Source organism: Pinus tabuliformis, chromosome 9 (assembly GCF_031772625.1).
Source record: "Pinus tabuliformis cultivar Carrire ecotype Pingquan chromosome 9, CPIR1, whole genome shotgun sequence".
Classification (NCBI taxonomy): domain Eukaryota; kingdom Viridiplantae; phylum Streptophyta; class Pinopsida; order Pinales; family Pinaceae; genus Pinus; species Pinus tabuliformis.
In genome coordinates, this window is record NC_142307.1 from 1,037,088,214 (window position 1) to 1,037,109,226 (window position 21,013).

General features: G+C 36.3%; 1 pseudogene; it reads right to left on the reverse strand.

The window, feature by feature from the left end:
- Positions 1–2,716: 2,716 nt before the first annotated feature.
- Positions 2,717–20,989, reverse strand: LOC149152236 (uncharacterized; annotated as a pseudogene).
- Positions 20,990–21,013: the final 24 nt, after the last annotated feature.

The window sequence follows — 21,013 nt, forward strand, 5'->3', positions numbered from 1 at the left end:
CGACATGTGCTTAAATCTAGTGATGTGTCTGTTCACTAACACCTGTAGATTTTGGTGTAACCGCAATTGTCACTCTAGCAGTTGGTATCAAGCCAAAAGTCTTGAGTTCAAAACACCCCTCGCTCCGATAGGGGGAGATTGTTGTGCTACAGGGTGATTGATTGTAGGGGGAGATTGTTGTGCTACCCTTTTATGGATAACTGTGATTGATTCAGGGGATCTGGTCGCTCCTGCCTACTTCGCTCTCGTGGTAAATTTAATCTGGACTTTGCATTATCCTCCACTGTTCAATGCGCCGCTTCATGGGGTCCCTTCTTTTAATGTTTCTGGTGGAGGGGAGGTCAACTCGATTTTCCTAATCTGGTTTTTCATTTCAGACTGGGTGCGGAACTCGACATCGCATGGCAGAGTCTCTTACATGCACTTGATGATGACGTACTTTGCATGTATGTGGAAAAAACACTTGGTGCCTCCATCATTGGCAACAACGCTTCGGGTGATTTTCATTTTTCCCTTTGATTTGAATAACAATATCATGAGCTTTGTCAAAAGCGACTGTACAAGGTTCGATTGAATCAGGAGGTACATCAGTTAGAGTTTATACACATATATGTATGAGAAGCGATAAGCTAGTAGTATGAAGGTGATGAAATTTCATTTTTGTATGCGATGAGCTGATCGTCTATTTTCTTATATAAATACAGTCTTTTGGTCAAGGTTGCGAGATAAAATGCAACATCATGTGAATGGTTGTTGATTTATAAGAGAAGACATGATAAGGAGGATTCGTGAGACAGTAAGAATATTTTGTGGTGTTGCCTGTAATTATATTTTCATAAGATGAGATGGTTGGAGCGGAGCGTAAATGTGTACTCGTGGCAAAATTTTACTAATGAAAATCAAATGAAATGAGAGAAACCAATGGGTTAATATAGTAGAGCGATGCTAGGTGTTTTAAGATCTCTTATTGGGTAGATATTATAATTTTTACCAATAAAAATTATGTTTATTTAGAAATTAATTTTTAGTTATCGTGATTTACATTAATTTTTTTGAAGTTATATTAATTGATCAATTTATTATTATTATTAATTTTTTTTTATTAGAGATTATTGATTTCGTTGGCCTCGACTACTTTTGGCTTCTGCACAGTCACGATGATTTTTTGATTTTTTTATATCTGTTGGGTTGAAGCTTATCAACGAGAGTGTGGTACGTCAAGAAGTCTGAGTGTTTTCCATCTGACATTCCATTCGTCATATGACATCGCTCTGATTTCACAAATGCCTCGCCTTCACCCATTCTAAGTACCCCTACACTTTCTCCTTCACCCATTCTGTTGTGGCTGCCTCATTTTTAATGTTTCCATGTATTTGTTGCTCAACCCCACTACAAATTCGATTCTAGTGTTTGCAAACATCTCTAAAACTTGTCCGTTCACATCGTATAACTTAAAAATTTCTTGATAATATTGATTGAATGTAGCATCCCTGCTACGCGTTTCTGAGAGGGAAAGTTGTATGAAACTTATCCATACTTGATGCCTGCAATCGTTGTGTTTCTCGTTATTCCTAATATAATGTCAGTCCCTGCGCTACCTTCACCAGCAACGATGTGCAACGGTGCAATCTCAGTTGACAATTCCAACTCATATAGAAAATTCAACCACGATTTGAACCTCTAGAACAAAGTCGCCTCTAATAGTTTCGGGTTTAGATGTTGTAGGATTTGTAGCTCCGATGATTTTCCTACAAATTGCAACAACACCTTTCCCCTCGCAGACCATACTGTTACAGGGACATAAATTATGTACTCTACCAATCCAAGAAAAAAGGGTTTTGAAGGCAAATCCTCGTAGTTTTCCAAAGCAAATGATCTCTCTACAACCACCATCGTCAGACCTTACAAAATAAAGCCCTTCTTATCAAAGCTAGATATAATTTCTCCCACCAATCCACGTTGCACGCCATCAGGCTTGATCATGATGAAGGCCTGCTCCATAATGAATCTACGGAGAGTTCAAACATTACGAAAATAGTAAGTTTCTCGACACGAACAAGGATACATTTCACAATGACGTGCAATTAGAATACTACAAGAATCATACCTAGGAACACTCGCTGGGATAATTTGATTAACTGATCCACAACTCCAACAAAAGAGACTCCTAACCCATGTTCACTCTCCTTTTGATTATGGTAATTGACTGAGATGCACTAATGATCTATGTGTTTTTCTTTTAAATTAAGGCATTTGACTGTGATTCACCGATGATACATTTCTTTTTTCTTTTAAATTATGACAATTGACTATAATTCACCCATGATCAAGTTAGAGGGAAAAGACAAAAACTTGGAACATTGGCTCTAGATTTTAGCAAGAAAATTCGAAGACAAGCTTTGCACAGATTATAAATGCATGCATAGCCATGGAATAAATCCTGCAAAGATGCATAATTTATTTATGGATTTTGCAATGTCCTCATCCCATTACTTCATTGAAGATACAAGGAATACGTTCATTGTACACATCCCAACCTTAGCCCAATCCATAATACTAGACGAGTTGTCTTGTGGGCCGTAATCACTCGTTTAGAGAAAATCCTTGTGTGGCTTCATGCAGTCTGTGGTGTTTACAAGCAAACATCCTGAAATATCCTACCTATATATATTCAACATTGTAGTGAAAGCTACTCGGATTAGAATCCGAATAAAATTTACGAGTTCTTCCACATTTCGAAGGTGTAATTCATTTCCGGGTAGATTTATCGTCGTCGTGAACAAACCGAAAGTAAAAAAACACAGAAATGTGTTAGATATGATTCAAATTTTTGTAACGGTGATCTTCAAATGGAATTAAAGAAGCAAAGATAATGATGGTCTTGAACTGAAATTAAAGAAGAAGAGAAAATAATGATCTTGAACTTAATATATATAAATAAAGAAAATTTGTCAGATGAGATTCTGTTTATTATGCAGGAAAACCTTAAGAAGGAAAATTTTGATCCTGATACCTTGGTTCTTGCCGCGTAATAACCCCTTGTCAGAATCCCATATGGTGTTGTCTCTTCGTCCATAACGTACGTATACGATTTTTGTTAAGGACTAAATGTTCCCAACATAACACGAATATTGTCCACTTAAAAAATTCACAGAAAATAAATTGAATTCCTTGAATATAAGGTGCTTCATTTGACATAAATGCACATCTTGTGAGAGCATAAGCTCTGAGAAAAGATCTTACCTCTGACTCCGCTTTTCCACACGGTCTTGATGTAAGTGAGGCCGGACACAATGTTATCTAGAATTGAGGAACATAATTTAGACTGTAACGACTACCTTCCTTGAGAGTAAACGAGGAAACACTTAGTTTAGAAGCACATGGAATAGGGAGAATTATGTTGATCCATTCGGGGGATAATATCGAAAGGCTCATGATCTTCACATCCAGCTCCAGGCATTCTGTAAATTGCAGAGACATTAGTTATGGGAAAAAAATGTCAAATTCAAAGTAAAAAAGAACAAAACATAAGCAAAAGATTTCCCAATTTAAAGTCAAAGAAAAGATAGCAGAAGCATAGAAATTATTTTAAGAAATGTTCATACCTCCTTTAAGCATATAAATTATTTAAACAAATGTTCATACCTTTTATGGACTCCATGTCCATTCTGCTAAGCAGTTGCTTTTTCCATCTTCCTCAGCGCTCGTCCTTCTGCCAAGCCAAATCATTTTTTCTCTTTTAATATTATTAAGAGTTAGTAATGCCCAGAAAAGAATTCTTGACTTGTCATTTAAGGAAAACATTATATCTTATCTTTCTCAAGTTGTTCCTTGAGAGGAAGAAGCGGTTCGAGGACAAAATCCTCTGCAACTTTAGCACCGTCTTGCTCCTCCTCATCTGTCTCATAGTAAGAAGACTTGTTGAACTGCCTCAACAATGTTTCATCGCTGTAATCATCTACAGAAAGACTGGCCTCACCCATTTCCTCCACAATTTCCTTAACTTCACCCATTTCTGACTTAAAACCACTCTAAACCTCCGACTTCTCGCGTCTCATGGAGCCTGTCAAAACAAACATTTTCGGCACCCACGAAATCTCTGCTTCTTTTACAAAAATTGAGTAAAGAGTAATTGTTGACGGCTAAGAATGGGACAACAAGATTACAAACCTTCACAAGCAAAACACAAGTGTTGGGGATTTTTAATGGGAAAATCCCAAAAACACATAAAAACTAAAACTCAACACACAGAGACAATGCTCTGTTTCCTTCACTCCAGGATCTTTTGTGCACAGGGAAGCTTAAAAAAAATTTACTGAGGAAGAGAGTATTTCACCACCATAAAAACATTTCAATTCATTAAAATATATGCCTGATACATATTCATCCTCTTTGCTGAGAGGGATTCACCACAAAAATACGTTCAACAAAACATTTACTTTGTCTCCACATGAGAATTTACTGTGCTAGGTAAAATTCTCATTTACATTCACTGCTGTGAAAAAACATTACTTACTGGTTTAAAACCTTCTTTTACATACTGCTGTAAAAACAAAATTTACACAGGCTTACAAAACAAATGCGTTCCCCTGTTCTTTTCTTCATGCACTGCTGTGCAAATTCTCTCTCTGTTCTTTTTTTTCGCTGCCCCGAGCTCTCACACATAACAAAAAAAGTCAACAATAAAAAATATACCAGCTCTTCTTCTTTTGATATTACATTGCGTAAAAACAAAAAAAACACAAAGTCCATGCTTTTCTTTAAATGCACCATACCTATCTTTAAGTTCTCCATACGTTCGTGCATAAAAAAAATATTAAAAACAAAATATTTACCAACCATCCTAAGAACACATTTAATTTCATTAAATTACTTTAACGGCGTTCAACCCAAAAACTTTTACTCCACGCAATGTTTTAATTCGATGTTGGTTTGTATGCAGCTTCAATCGATCAACGGCGGAGAGCGCGGGAGCAGATCTGACGGTGGAGGAGAATATCGGAAGCCAATTTTGGGTTGAACTTTACATCCCGATATGTGAGAGATGATGACGTATGGGGAGAGCCACGTGTCTGCACCAAATCGTATCAGAGTTAAAAATACGGAAACCACTTTCATGCAAAAGCGGTCCGATATGCATAAAATGGTTTATGGTTTTGCTGAGCGGTTTTGGAGTTATGTACGGCTGCGCAGTTGGAATTATGACTTCAACACTCCCCTTTAATTTCAACTGCTGGGCATTCGGTCATACCCAGACACTTTCTCAAAAATTCAAAGCTTTTCTGATCCAATGGCTTTGTCAAGATGTCTGCTACCTGTTCTTGAGTCCTGCAATGTTCTAGGACAATTTCTCCATTGTTCACCAATTCTCTGATGTAGTGAAACCTTGTATCAATGTGTTTCGTTCTCTTATGAAATACTGAATTCTTTGACAATGCAATAGCTGAGCTATTGTCACAAAAAATCACTGTCGCTTTTGCCTGCTCTTGGCCTAAGCTTCTCAACATCCTTCTCATCCACACTGCTTGACATGCTGCTGCTGTAGCTGCCACATATTCAGCCTCTGCTGTAGACAATGCTACAATGGACTGCTTCTTAGAAGCCCATGAAATGGCTCCTGAACCCATATGAAAAACATAACCGAAAGTGTTTTTCCGATCATCTACACTTCCAGCCCAATCACTGTCAGTGTATCCAACCAAATCTGAATGTTCTAAGACACTATATAATATGCCAAACATTTTGGTACCTTTGACATACCTTAAAATTCTTTTTGCTGCCTGCCAATGTGCCTCCTTTGGCCTCTCCATAAATCTGGAAATTAAACTAACAGCATACATAATGTCAGGCCTAGTAGCTATTAAATACATAAGGCTGCCAACAATACTCTTGTACAAACTAGGATCAAAATCCTTGCTGCTGTCATCTCTGCTGAGTTTTAATCCCATTACTGTGGGAGTGATCGCTGCCTTGCATTCTTGCATGTTAAATCTGCTCAATACTTGATTTACATATCTTGCTTGTGAGATAAAAATTCCTTTTTCATTTTGATCTACTTCTATGCCTAAGAAGTATCTCAAGAAGCCCATGTCAGTCATTTCAAATTCTTCCTTCATGACTGATTTAAAATTCTCAATGAGCTGATTATCATTACCTGTGAAAATAACATCATCAACATATAAGACAACAATCAAAATTTTACCATCTTTTTCTTTGATGTAGACTGTGGGTTCTCCTTCACATTTGTCAAATTCATTATCCAATAGATAAGAATCTATCCTGTTGTACCATGCTCTTGGCGCTTGCTTCAGCCCATAAAGACCCTTCTTCAATTTGCACACTTTGTGCTCTTCACCTTTCTTCTCATAGCCGAGAGGCTGTTCAACATAAACCTCTTCCTTTAACACTCCATTTAGGAATGCTGACTTCACATCCATTTGGTAGACTTTCCATTTGTTTTGAGTTGCTATGGACAGCACTGCTCTCACGGTTTTCATTCTTGCAACCGGTGCGAAAGTCTCCTCATAATCTCTTCCATACTGCTGCTTGTACCCTTTGACAACCAGCCTTGCCTTGTGCCTTTCTATCTTGCCTTCAGCGTTACTCTTGGTCTTATAGACCCATTTCACTCCAATGACTTCTTTGACTTTTGGTAGCTCAACCAAATCCCATGTTTTGTTTCTCTCTATGGCATTCATTTCCTCATCCATAGCTTCTATCCATTTCTTATCTTTGATTGCATCCTCGAAATGAATAGGATAATCAACATGACAATACAAGGCAAATAAGGAATTCATTCCTTCATCATAAATGTCACTTAGATTTCTAAACTTCTTACCTCTTTCATTTGGTGTGCAAGTGCTTGAAGACGCACTTGAATTTCCTCCTTGTGATGTGCTTGGAGAAGCACTTTCATTTATCCTCAATGGTGTCCCTTGCTGTCCTTGTGTTGGCGCTGCTGTTTGGGGATGCATTTCAGCCACCTCCTCATCATCTTCATCATGAGACAAACAGTTTTTAACATTCACTGTTTTCTCTATGCTTCCATCCCAAGCTTCCTCTTCAATGAATTGAACATCTCTGCTGACAAAAAACTTCTTGGTGGATGGGATATACAACCTGTAGGATTTGCATTCCTCACTGTATCCAATGAAAAGACATTTCTCCCCTTTGTTGTCCAACTTCCTCCTTAGCTGATCTGGTATGTGTGCATAAGCCACACATCCAAAAACTCTCATGTGGGTGACTCCTTGCTTTCTCCCACTCCATGCTTCTTCCGGCACTTTGTTCAACACTGCTTTTGTAGGACACCTGTTCAAAATATACACTGCACAATTTACAGCTTCAGCCCAATAATCATTTGGCAAATGCTTTGCCTTTAGCATGCTCCTCGCCATATCCATGATGGTCCTATTCTTCCTTTCAGCTACTCCATTCTATTGTGGGGTGTACCTAGCTGTAAACTGTTTGTGAATTCCATTTTCTTACAAAATCTTAGGAATTCCTTGGAGATATACTCACCTCCTCTATCAGTTCTCAAAACTTTTATATGCAGCCCGCTTTGGTTTTCCACAAATGCCTTGAAGTTTTGGAATTTCTCAAACACTTCACTTTTGTTTTTAAGGAAATATATCCAAGTCTTTCTTGTAAAGTCATCAATGAATGTTAGGAAATATTGGCTGCCTGCTAATGATGGAGCTTGCATCGGTCCACATAAATCTGAGTGGATGATCTCTAAGGGTGCCTTTGCCCTTATGCTTTTCCCTGATGGAAAACTCTCTCTATGTTGTTTCCCTAATATGCAGTCTTCACATAGGCTGTCCAGTTTCTCTATCAATGGTAATCCTCTTACCATTCATTTCCTACTCAACAAATTTAGACCTCCAAAATTGAGATGTCCAAATCTCAAGTGCCACAACCAATTTTCATCCTTTGGCACGCTTTGGAAAGCCTCTTGGGTGACTGCTGCAATTTCTCCTTTGTTTTTCAAATCTGCTCTTATTCTAAGAGGGAACATCCTGTTCCTTGTCATCTTTACTTCAACAATGCATCGTTTGCTGGGTGCTATATCCATGATGGTGCATACATCATTTTTAAAGAAAACATTGTACCCCTTATGGACAAGCTGTCCAATACTCAAGAGGTTACATCTCATTCCGGGGACATAGTAGACATCTGCTATGGTTTTCCTTTCTCCTTGCTTTGTAAATATTTTTACCTCCCTTTTTCCCATAACAGAAATTTTGCTATCAGTTCCTAGTGTGACTTCTGATTTCACATTTTTATCTAGGGCAGAAAAGAACGCTATGTTTCCTGTCATATGGTTGCTGCAACCTGAGTCTAAAAACCATATGTCTTCACTGTTTGTTTCAGCCATGTTACAAGCTAACAACACATTATTTTGGCTGATGTTTTCTCTACTGACATTTGCATTTTGTCTATTATTTATATCATGCTCCTTCTTTCTACATTCACTGGCATAATGCCCATATTTTTCACAGTAATAACATTGGACATTGGATTTTTCATACCTTTGTCCTTGAGCATGATGTTGTCCTCTTTGTTGGCTGCTGCCTTGGCCTTGGTTCTGATTTGGATTGCTGCCTCTTCCTTGTGCATTTGCTGGGCTGTTCTTTCCACCTCTGTTCTGGCTTCTGCCTCTTCCTCTCTTGTTTCCTCTGCCTTGACCTCTTTCTCTTCCAAAAGACATCTGGATCTTGAAGGCTTGCTCTAGAGATGAGTTTTCATTTCTACTCAACCTCTACTCATGTGTTATCAGTGATGCATGAAGCTCATCAACTGAAAAGTTTGAGAGATCCTTTGTCTCTTCAATGGTGGTGACAATCGCATCAAACTTTGAGGGTAAGACCCTCAATATTTTCTCCACAATCCTCCTATCTTCAAGGGTTTCTCCATGAGTCCTTATCTGTGTGACCAAACCAATTATATGAGTGAAGAATGAGTCAATGTTGTCTGACTCCTTCATGCACAGATTCTCAAAATCCTTCCTCAGCAATTGTAGTTTTGCTGTCTTCACTCTCTCCATGCCTTGATAGGCTGTCTTGAGGGTTTGCCATGCTTCATTCGCTGTCTTAGCTGCTGCTAATCTTGGAAACACACTCTGGTCTACTGCTAGATACAACAACACACGGGCTTTTGAATCCTTCTTCCTATTGCTCTTCAGTAGATCTCTCTCTCTCTGAGTTAATGCATTGAACTCAGTTTCATCTGCTGGTTCTTCAAAACCTTCCTCAACTATTTCCCATAAATCTTGAGAGGCAAACAGAGCTGTCATGGTTATTGCCCAATAGTCATAGTTTTTCCCATTAAACTGTGGTGGCTGGGTGTTAAACATACCCATACCAGTGCTTGTGCTGGCCATTCCTTGCATTCTGATCTATGCCTCTAAATCCTTGACTGTATGTTTAAAACAACTCACTGCTTCTTCAGCAACACAAAAAAAACTTTGTGAAATACCTGAGTATTTTCTTGACTGAGCCTTCACTCTGCTGGAGAAGATCTACTGCTGCAACAAACTCCTCCCTTCAGCTTCTTGAACACCTTCAAAGAGCCTAAGCCTGCTCTGATACCACTGTTGGGGATTTTTAATGGGAAAATCCCAAAAACACATAAAAACTAAAACTCAACACACAGAGACAGTGCTCTGTTTCCTTCACTCCAGGATCTTTTGTGGACAGGGAAGCTTAATTTTTTTTTACTGAGGAACAGAGTATTTCACCACCATAAAAACATTTCCATTCATTAAAATATATGCCTGATACATATTCATCCTCTTTGCTGAGAGGGATTCACCACAAAAATACGTTCAACAAAACATTTACTTTGTCTCCACATGAGAATTTACTGTGCTAGGTAAAATTCTCATTTACATTCACTGCTGTGAAAAAACATTACTTACTAGTGTAAAACCTTCTTTTACATACTGCTGTAAAAACAAAATTTACACAGGCTTACAAAACAAATGTGTTCCTCTGTTCTTTTCTTCATGCACTGTTGTGCAAATTCTCTCTCTGTTCTTTTTTTCGCTGCCCCCGAGTTCTCACACATAACAAAAAAAATCAACAATAAAAAATATACGAGCTCCTTCTTCTTTTGGATATTACATTGCGTAAAAACAAAAAAAAACACAAAGTCCATGCTTTTCTTTAAATGCACCATACCTATCTTTAAGTTCTCCATACGTGCATAAAAGAAATATTAAAAACAAAATATTTACCAACCATCCTACGAACACATTTAATTTCATTAAATTACTTTAACGGCGGTCAACCCAAAAACTTTTGGAGTTGTCTATAACGCGACTTTTTGAAAGCCTTTCTGGCGGATTTTTCCGGTCGAAATCCGGCAAGAATTATTGGAATGGCAAGTTTGATAGCTAGTTTCTGCATAATGAAAGCGTCCCAGGGGTTTTTCAGGGTGCTGAATCCAAATATGCAGTTAAAAAACCATTTTAACGGCAAGAAATCAAGATTTGACCTCAATTTCTTCGCCGGATTCCGTCACCGGAATCTTCAAAAAGTCGCATTATAGACAACTCCAAAACTTTTACTCCACGCAATGTTTTAATTCGATGTTGGTTTGTATGCAGCTTCAATCGATCAACGGCGGAGAGCGCGGGAGCAGATCTGACGGTGGAGGAGAATATCAGAAGCCAATTTTGGGTTGAACTTTACTTCCCGATATGTCAGAGATGATGACGTATGGGGAGAGCCACGTGTCTGCACCAAATCGTATCGGAGTCAAAAATATGGAAACCACTTTCACGCAAAAGCGGTCCGATATGCATAAAATGGTTTATGATTTTGCTGAGTGGTTTTGGAGTTATGTACGGCTGCGCAGTTGGAATTATGACTTCAACAACAAGGCCACCTAGAACAAAAATTGAACATACATTAATCTCCATATTTTTCTAAACACAAACACTATAAAACCCTAAATCCTAAATTTAATTCATTTTCCTTCTCTGTCAGCTCTTCGGTAATACGAACTATAACTATATATTATACTCGAGCCTCCTCCGAGAGACGAGCTCTTCACTTTGAAAAAATCAAATCGCAGCAATCAAATAGCAGCAGCAACGGGGTTTGTATCTCTACAAAATATCTATATATATATATATATATAGGAACAGTAACTGGGATAACTTGATTAACTGATCCACGATCCTAAAAATGTCGTGGGAACTTACAATGCAACGACACCTAGAGAAGCGGAGTTGTCACGTTTCGGTTATGCCTCGCGTGTGTAAGGCATGTGTTCTATCAAAAAAAATAAAAAACCTATCGCTTTGTAGTGCGATATGTAAAATGTGTACCATGTCAAGGTTGCGTTATGGTTGGTTTTCAAACGATCATATCAATAGTGATGTATAAAAATGTATGTTTTTATTGCCTTGGAGGATCTTCCCTAATGGATCGAATCTTCCACGTGATAAATTAGAGAGTTGACTTTGAAGGAAAGTGCCGTTGTCACCACAGAAAATGATTGTAAAGTCATTGCTTGCCGAGAAACTGAAGGTGCTTCCAGCGTCATCGGCTAGATACGTGCAGGCAGGCATTGGCGCTTAAAAATCATCGAATATTTCTACTTAAATAAGTAATCATCAAGTTGTATCCACTATTAAGTAATCATCAAGTTGTATCCACTATTTAATTGTTACATATATTGTAGTGTTTTTATCATCAAAATTATTGATAAATTTTGGTTATCGTTTTACTTTTTTCTCTCAATATTATAATACCTTACATTCATGATGATAATTTTTGCACATATAGTGAATATATATTGGGAATTATTTTCATTTAGATAACACACTAGCATTTATTTAGAAGGGAAGTAATATGATAGTTAAAATATCTCTTTGGTTACGATGGATTGTTGGTTGTAAAATATTTTTCTTATTTATTCTTTTATATAAAGGAAAAATGTGAAAAGATTTTTATCATCAAAATTATTGATAAATTTTGGTTATCGTTTTACATTTTTCTCTCAATATTATAATACTTTACATTCATGATGATAATTTTTGTATATATAGGGAATTATTCCCATTTAGATAACACTCTCAATATTATAATACTTTACATTCATGATGATAATTTTTGTATATAGGGAATTATTCCCATTTAGATAACATGCTAGCATTTATTCAGAAGGAAGTAATATGATAGTTAAAATATCTCTTTGGTTATGATGGATTGCTGGTTCTAAAATATTTTTCTTATTTATTCTTTTATATAAAGGAAAAATGTGGAAAGATCAGCTCACTTGTGTTTGAACCAAATGGCTTCACTTAAAGTGAAAGCCTCATCACCTAGCACCCATCCCTAGTGTTTCGAGTTACCTGCCAGCGATTTACTACTTTTTATTGCTCTTTATACCTTTCTACTATTAAGTAAAGTAAGAGTAAGCTACTACTACTTTTTTGGTGTGTGCCATTGCTTTATTCGTTAACTTTCTTAGATGCTATTTGTAAAATCACCGTCAAATAATTGAGGATACTAATTTGTTCTAAATCAAGTCTTTGTTTATTGTTTTTTTCATTGATCTCCTCAATTTCAATATGACATACATCATCTAACAAATTTATCATATATCTATTGCATCATTGGGTTGATAAATTTATTTTATATTCATTACACCCATGAGTTTTAAGGGTTCTTTCACACTTTGCTATTCTTATTAGATTTTATGATTTTATATGATCATTATTTGAGCTAGATTATTTAATAACCTTGAACATGGTCATGAGAGGTATGCTCTATTCGTAGCAAGATGAACTTCCCAAATCTTCCTTGGGTGTACCATTAAAAAAAATTACTAATTTTATTAATATAAAAATTAATCATCATTATAAATATTTATATTTATAGAAATATACCCATAAATATTTCATAAGTATAAATATGACATATTTATTACATTAATTATATTTAACTTTCATATTACTAATATATATATATATATATATATATATATACCAAAAAAAAATAAAAACCATAACTAAATATGAATAATGATTCTTATCCCTTTTACAATGCGTTATATTTGTTTATATTCCCCACATAAATGTAAAAAATTAATTTTATCTTTTATAATTTCATTTAAATAAATTATTATTATTATTATTATTTTAGGTTAAATATTAAATTTTTTTATTAAAAATAATTATATATTATATAAATATAATTTAAATGTATATTTTAGTAATTTAATTTAAATAAATTATTAGTAATTAAAATGTATTTTTTTTAAATTAAAATATAACGTCAAAAAATATATTTTAATACGCGTATATGACTTATAATGAAATATAGCTTCCCTAATAAGACGAATGTCGCATAATGCTTGTGATAAAAGACAACCAATAGAAGTGGTGAATAAATGAAATAACTAATGAATATTGTTCAACATCTCCAGTAATTTTCTTAAGTATTAAGAAATTGATATCACTGATTTAAATAAATAATTTAAATGTCATATTTCCACATTTTTCCTTTGTCAAGTCACATACTCTGGAGTCACCTCAATTAACAACCTGCAGCATCATGTGTGATGACAAAAATGAGTAACTATGGTTATAAATTTATGCTGTTTTACAGCATTTAATGTTATGTTATAATAGGTGATATAGAGGTTGCTAATTCAATCCCATGGTGTCTGTATTATTTATTGCAACGTTAATTACTTTGTCGGTTGTGAAGTGGATAAGGTTTGTCTTTTTAGTTGATGTGTTGGTTAATTATTTTATATTTTAAAGTTTTTTGATTTAAAATTAACAAAATATTTTTTGGTTAGATAGTTAAGATTTAAAATATGTTTTTGAATGCATAAATAAATTTAGCACTAGAAATTTTAATCATTACAATTATATAAAATTCACAACTCAAGTTTTTTATTCCAACAATCTTTCTAAAATATGTCCAAAAAACCAAAACATAGAATAATTAGATTACCGCTTTAACAAAACCTAGAAATCCCTCTTCCTTGTGTGTCTTCTAGGGAAGCTTTAAAGGTGTCAAACAATTGAGCCTCCCTTCAAAATATATGTCACACAGTTGATACTTTTTCAGTCATTTACCTTCATTTTGGATGTTGGATTGAGACAAATATGTAATTACATCCATAGGCATATTCACTTTGGAATAGAGTCTTTAAAATTTTAATTTAATTATGAATAATTATTGAGTGGATAGTAGGAATTTAACCTTGATGGAATATTCTAGAATATTTTTAATAGTATTCACAAATCAAAAATTGATATTTATCTCCAAAATAGTTATGCCATCTTTGTCGTTTTAATTAAATTGATTAATTAAAAAAATGTCATATGAACTTGTTCATATGAAATGTTATGAATTTCTGGACATGTAGTATTGATTACCCATGATATTGACAATTGATATTGTAAAAAATCCTACTTACAAATTAAGAATCTTTATTATAAAGTGAGGCTAATTTACATAGTTAAGAATTACGTGACTTTTTAAATTCATATATATTTAACTTACATATTATTTTATTTTATCCTTAATAATAATTACATTAATAAAAATAATTTAAAATAAAATTATAATTCAAATAAATTTTGTGATCTTTAAAATTTTAACAATTTAAATTATTTAATAAAATAAGTGTTGTGATATTTATCATAAATTAATACTAATCAATATTTATTAATCATTTAATTTATATGACTAAATTAATTGCAATTTTTATTATAAAAATTAAAACATATTTTGTCACCATATTAGAAAATAAAAATACGTATTAATTAAAAATAGTGAATACAACTTAAATGTGGGTTATGAAAGTTGTGTGTTTGTGATTACTTTGTATAAGTAATCATTTGACTTTATATTTTCACAATAGTATGATGGACGTACTTATTTTTAAGAATTAAGTTTATTTATTTGTTTGGAATGTTTTATATATATATATATATATTAAAATAAATAAATTTATATAATTTTGAATTAAAAAATGTGTTTTTGTATATTCTAATTTCACTTTTAGAAAATTAAAAATATATTCTTTACATTGGTTTTTTCTTTCTACTCTTTTAAATATGGCTAAATTGAAGCAAGTTGTGTGTGAGTTAAATGTTCGTAAATTGAAGGAAGTTGCTCATAAAATAAATGTGTTATTTGCAAAACTCTATTTTTTATGCAATCGTATGGCTGCCAAAACACCCAAATTGCCTTATCACTAAGAACACAACCTTATGAAACCTCTAAAAGCGCTAATCTTTATTCCGTTTTGTTTCGTTGTACTCCTAAATCTTACTGACCTTTCGAGCTTATCGCTTTATCTAACACCTCTGTCGTTCCTGTTGAAATCGTAATTTCAACGCTGCTTACGTACGCAGCCCAAAACCACCAGCATGAAAACCACAAAACCGGCCAGAGCTCATCGCACCGCCTTCCCACGAAAAGCTGTTTCCGTATGTTTTGCTCCGATGCATTTTGGTGCTGGCACGTGGCTCTCGCCTGACGTAGGCAACTCTGACATATCGGGAGCTATCGTTCACTCATGTGAGGGCTTCCGATATCTTTCTCGTCCGTTGGATCTGCTCCACCTTCTCCAACCGTTGATTGTCCGAAGCTGCTCCAAACCTGCATACGGCAAATATTAAATTCATAGCGTGGAGTAAATCTAAGTTTTGTTGACCATACGTTTAATCAATGAAATGTCATAGTGGTAGGTAGTGTATTGAAGTTTTCACATATTGCACGTAAGTTTTTTTATGGAGGCATGGGCGCATATGCTCATTAATTAAGTTTCGTATGGGATATGGGCACGTTTTAATATTTTTTTATATTTACATACGGCATGTATTGAATGTAAAAAAAACGTATGTAATAAGTCTTTTATGTTTTGAGTGTTGATTTTTTTTGCATGTATTGCACACGGGAGTAAAAGAAAACTGGTTTTTACGGCAGTGAGAAGAACCAGAGGGTGTATGCACAGCAGTGCACAAATATGTTGTAATGTTTTTGTGTGGGCATTGAAAAACAGAGGTGAAGGAAAACCATGTGTGGTTTTGCAAGTGCATAAAGAAAATGGTGGAGCGCATTTGTAAGTTTGTGTAAATTTTGTTTTTACAGCAGTATGTAAAAATAGTTTCACACCAGTAAATGTGAATGAAGGTTTTACACCAGTAAGTAATATGTTTTCACTGCAGTGAATGAAAAAAGGGATTTACAGCAGTTAACCAGTAATTTCTCAGAAATCTTTTATGATGTTGAAATACTCTGTCTCTGAGTGAAATTTTTTTTAAGTCTTCCTGCATAAAAGATCCTGGAGCAAAGTAAAAACAGAGCATTGCCTCTGTGTGTTTGAATATTTGGTTTTTGGTATTTTCTCCCATTAAAAATATCCAACAGTGGTATCAGAGCAGGCTTAGGCTCTTGAAGGTGTTCAAGAAGCTGAAGGGAGAAGGTTGTTACAGCAGCAAAACCTCTCAGGCAGACAGAAGACTCAGACAGCAAAGGAGTCAGGTATTCCAAAAGTTTTTTTTAGTGTTGCTGAAGAAACAGTCAGCTGTTTTAAACACACAGTCAAGGATTTAGAGGCACAGCTGTTTTAAACACACACTCAAGGATTTAGAGGCATAGATCAGAATACAAGGAATGGCCAGCACAAGCACTGGTATGGGTTTGTTTAACACCCAGCTCCCACAGTTTAATGGGAAGAACTATGACTACTGGTCAATAACTATGAGAGCCCTGTTTGCCTCTCAAGATTTATGGGAAATAGTTGAAGATGGTTTTGAAGAAGTAGCAGATGAAAATGAGTTCAATGCACTAACTCAGGGAGAGAAGGATCAGCTGAAGAGCAATAGGAAGAAGGATGCAAAGGCCATTTTATTGTTGCATCTAGCAGTAGACCAGAGTATATTTCCAAGGATAGCAGCAGCTAAAACATCAAATGAAGCATGGCAAACCCTCAAGACAGCCTATCAAGGCATGGAGAGAGTGAAGACAGCAAAACTACAATTGCTGAGAAAGGATTTTGAGAACTTGAACATGAAGGAGTCAGATAACATTGACTCATTCTTCACTCATGTGATTGGTGTAATCACACAAATGAGAACTCATGGAGAAACCATTGAAGATAGAAGAATAGTGGAGAAAATATTGAGGGTCTTACCCTCAAGATTTGATGCCATAGTCACCACCATTGAAGAGACAAAGGATCTCTCAAACTATTCAGTTGATGAGCTACATGCATCACTGATAACACATGAGCAGAGGTTGAGTAGGAATGAAAACTCATCTCTTGAGCAAGCCTTCAAGACCCAGATGTCCTTTGGAAGAGGAAGAGGTCAAGGAAGAGGAAACCGAAGAGGAAGAGGCATAAGCCAGAACAGAGGAGGAAGGAACAGCTCATCAAATGCACAAGGAAGAGGCAGCAATCCAAATCAGAACCAAGGTCAAGGCAGCAGCCAACAAAGAGATCAACATCATGCTCAAGGACAAAGGTATGATAAATCTAATGTCCAATGCTATTATTGCAAAAAGTATGGACATTATGCTAGTGATTGTAGAAAGAAACAACATGATATGAACAGCAGACAAAATGCAATTGTTACAAGAGAAAAAAACAGTCAAGAAAATGTCCTGTTAGCTTGTAACATGGCTGAAACACATAGTGAGGACATATGGTTTTTAGACTCAGGTTGCAGCAACCATATGACCGGAAACATAGCCTTCTTTTCTGCCCTAGATAAAAATGTGAAATCAGAAGTCACATTAGGAACTGATAGTAAAGTGTCTGTTATGGGAAAAGGAGAAATAAAAATACTTTCAAAGCAAGGAGAAAGGAAAACCATAGCAGATGTATACTATGTCCCCGGAATGAGATGTAATCTCTTGAGTATTGGACAGCTTGTCCATAAGGGGTACAATGTTTTCTTTAAAAATGATGTGTGCACCATCATGGATATACCACCCAGCAAAAGATGCATTGCTGAAGTGAAGATGACAAGGAACAGGATGTTCCCTCTCCGGATCAGGGCAGACATGAAGAACAAAAGGGAAATGGCAGCAGTCACCCAAGAGGCCTTCCAGAGCGTGCCAAAGGATGAGAACTGGTTATGGCACTTGAGATTTGGGCATCTCAATTTTGGAGGCCTAAACTTATTGAGGAGAAAAGGAATGGTAAAGGGATTACCATTGATAGAGAAACCGGACAGCCTATGTGAAGGCTGCATTTTGGGAAAACAACACAGAGAAAGTTTTCCATCAGGGAAAAGCATAAGGGCAAAGACACCCTTAGAGATTATCCACTCAGATTTGTGTGGACCAATGCAAGCTCCATCATTAGCAGGCAGCCTATATTTCTTGACATTCATTGATGATTTTACAAGAAAGACTTGGATATATTTCCTTAAAAACAAAAGTGAAGTGTTTGAGAAATTCCAAAATTTCAAACCACTTGTGGAGAACCAAAGCGGGCTGCATATAAAAGTTTTGAGAACTGATAGAGGAGGTGAGTATATCTCCAAGGAATTTCTAAGATTTTGTAGAGAAAATGGAATTCATAAACAGTTTACAACTCGGTACACCCCACAGCAAAATGGAGTTGCTGAAAGGAAGAACATGACCATCATGGATATGGTGAGGAGCATGTTGAAGGCAAAGCATTTGCCAAATGAGTATTGGGCTGAAGCTGTACATTGTGCAGTTTATATATTGAACAGGTGTCCTACAAAAGCAGTCATGAACAAGGTGCCAGAAGAGGCATGGAGTGGGAGAAAGCAAGGAGTCACCCACATGAGAGTTTTTGGGTGTGTGGCCTACGCACACATTCCGGATCAGCTAAGGAGGAAGTTGGACAGCAAAGGGGAGAAATGCATCTTCATTGGATACAGTGATGAATCCAAAGCCTACAGGCTGTACATTCCATCTACCAAGAAGTTCTTTGTCAGCAGAGATGTTCAATTCATTGAAGAGGAAGCTTGGGATGGAAGCATAGAGAAAACAGTGAATGTCAAGAACTGTTTGTCTCATGATGAAGATGAAGAGGAAGTGGCTGAAGTACATCCCCAAACAGCAGCGCCAACACAAGGACAGCAAGGGACACCATTGAGGACAACACAAGGACAGCAAGGGACACCATTGAGGATAAATGAGAGTGCTTCTCCAAGCACACCACAAGGAGGAAATTCAAGTGCATCTTCAAGAACTTGCACACCAAGTGAAAGAGGTAAGAAGTTTAGAAATCTAAGTGACATTTATGATGGAGGAATGAATTCCTTATTTGCCTTGTATTGTCATGTTGATGATCCTATTCATTTTGAAGAAGCTATTAAAGATAGGAAATGGATAGAAGCTATGGATGAGGAGATGAATGCCATAGAGAGAAACAAAACATGGGATTTGGTTGAGCTACCAAAAGGCAAAGAAGTCATTGGTGTGAAATGGGTCTATAAGACCAAGAGCAATGCTGAAGGCAAGATTGAAAGGCACAAGGCAAGGCTGGTTGTCAAAGGGTACAAGCAGCAGTACGGGAGAGATTATGAGGAGACTTTCGCCCCGGTTGCAAGAATGGAAACCGTGAGAGCAGTGATGTCCATAGCAGCACAAAACAAATGGAAAGTCTACCAAATGGATGTGAAATCAGCATTCCTAAATGGAGTGTTAATGGAAGAGGTCTATGTGGAACAGCCTCTCGGATATGAGAAGAAAGGTGAAGAGCACAAAGTGTGCAAATTGAAGAAAGCTCTTTATGGGTTGAAGCAAGCGCCAAGAGCATGGTACAACAGGATAGATTCATATCTATTAGATAATGAATTCGACAAATGTGAAGGAGAACCCACAGTCTACATCAAGGAAAAGGATGGTAAAATTTTAATTGTTGTCTTGTATGTAGATGATGTTATTTTCACTGGAAATGATATTTATCTTATCGAGAATTTTAAATCAGTCATGAAGGATGAATTTGAAATGACTGATATGGGTTTCTTGAGATACTTCTTAGGCATAGAAGTAGAGCAAAATGAAAAAGGGATTTTTATATCTCAAGCAAGATATGTAAATCAAATTTTGAGCAGATTTAAGATGGAAGAATGCAAGGCAGCAATCACTCCCACAGTGATGGGATTAAAGCTCAGCAGAGAGGACAGCAGCAAGGATTTTGATCCTAGCCTCTACAAAAGCATTGTGGGCAGCCTTATGTATTTAACAGCAACTAGGCCTGATTTAATGTATGCTGTTAGTTTGATTTCCAGATTTATGGAGAGGCCAAAGGAGGCACATTGGCAGGCAGCAAAGAGAATTTTGAGGTATGTCAAAGGCACTAAAATGTTTGGAATTTTATATCATGCCTCAGAACATTCAGATTTGGTTGGATACACTGACAGCGATTGGGCTGGAAGTGTAGATGATCGGAAAAGCACTTCCGGTTATGTTTTTCATATGGGTTCAGGAGCCATTTCATGGGCTTCTAAGAAGCAGTCCATTGTAGCATTGTCTACAGCAGAGGCTGAATATGTGGCAGCTACAGCAGCAGCATGTCAAGCAGTGTGGATGAGAAGAATGTTGAGAAGCTTAGGCCAAGAGCAGGCAAAAGCGACAGTGATCTTTTGTGACAATAGCTCTGCTATTGCATTGTCAAAGAATTCAGTGTTTCATAAAAGAACGAAACACATTGATACAAGGTTTCACTACATCAGAGAATTGGTGAACAATGGAGAAATTGTCTTGGAACATTGCAGGACTCAAGAACAGGTAGCAGACATCTTGACAAAGCCATTGGATCAGAAGAGCTTTGAATTTTTGAGGAAGTGTCTCGGTATGACCGAATGCCCAGCTGTTGAAATTAAAGGGGAGTGTTGAAATCGTAATTTCAACGCTGCTTACGTACGCAGCCCAAAACCACCAGCATGAAAACCACAAAACCGGCCAGAGCTCATCGCACCGCCTTCCCACGAAAATCTGTTTCCGTATGTTTTGCTCCGATGCATTTTGGTGCTGGCACGTGGCTCTCG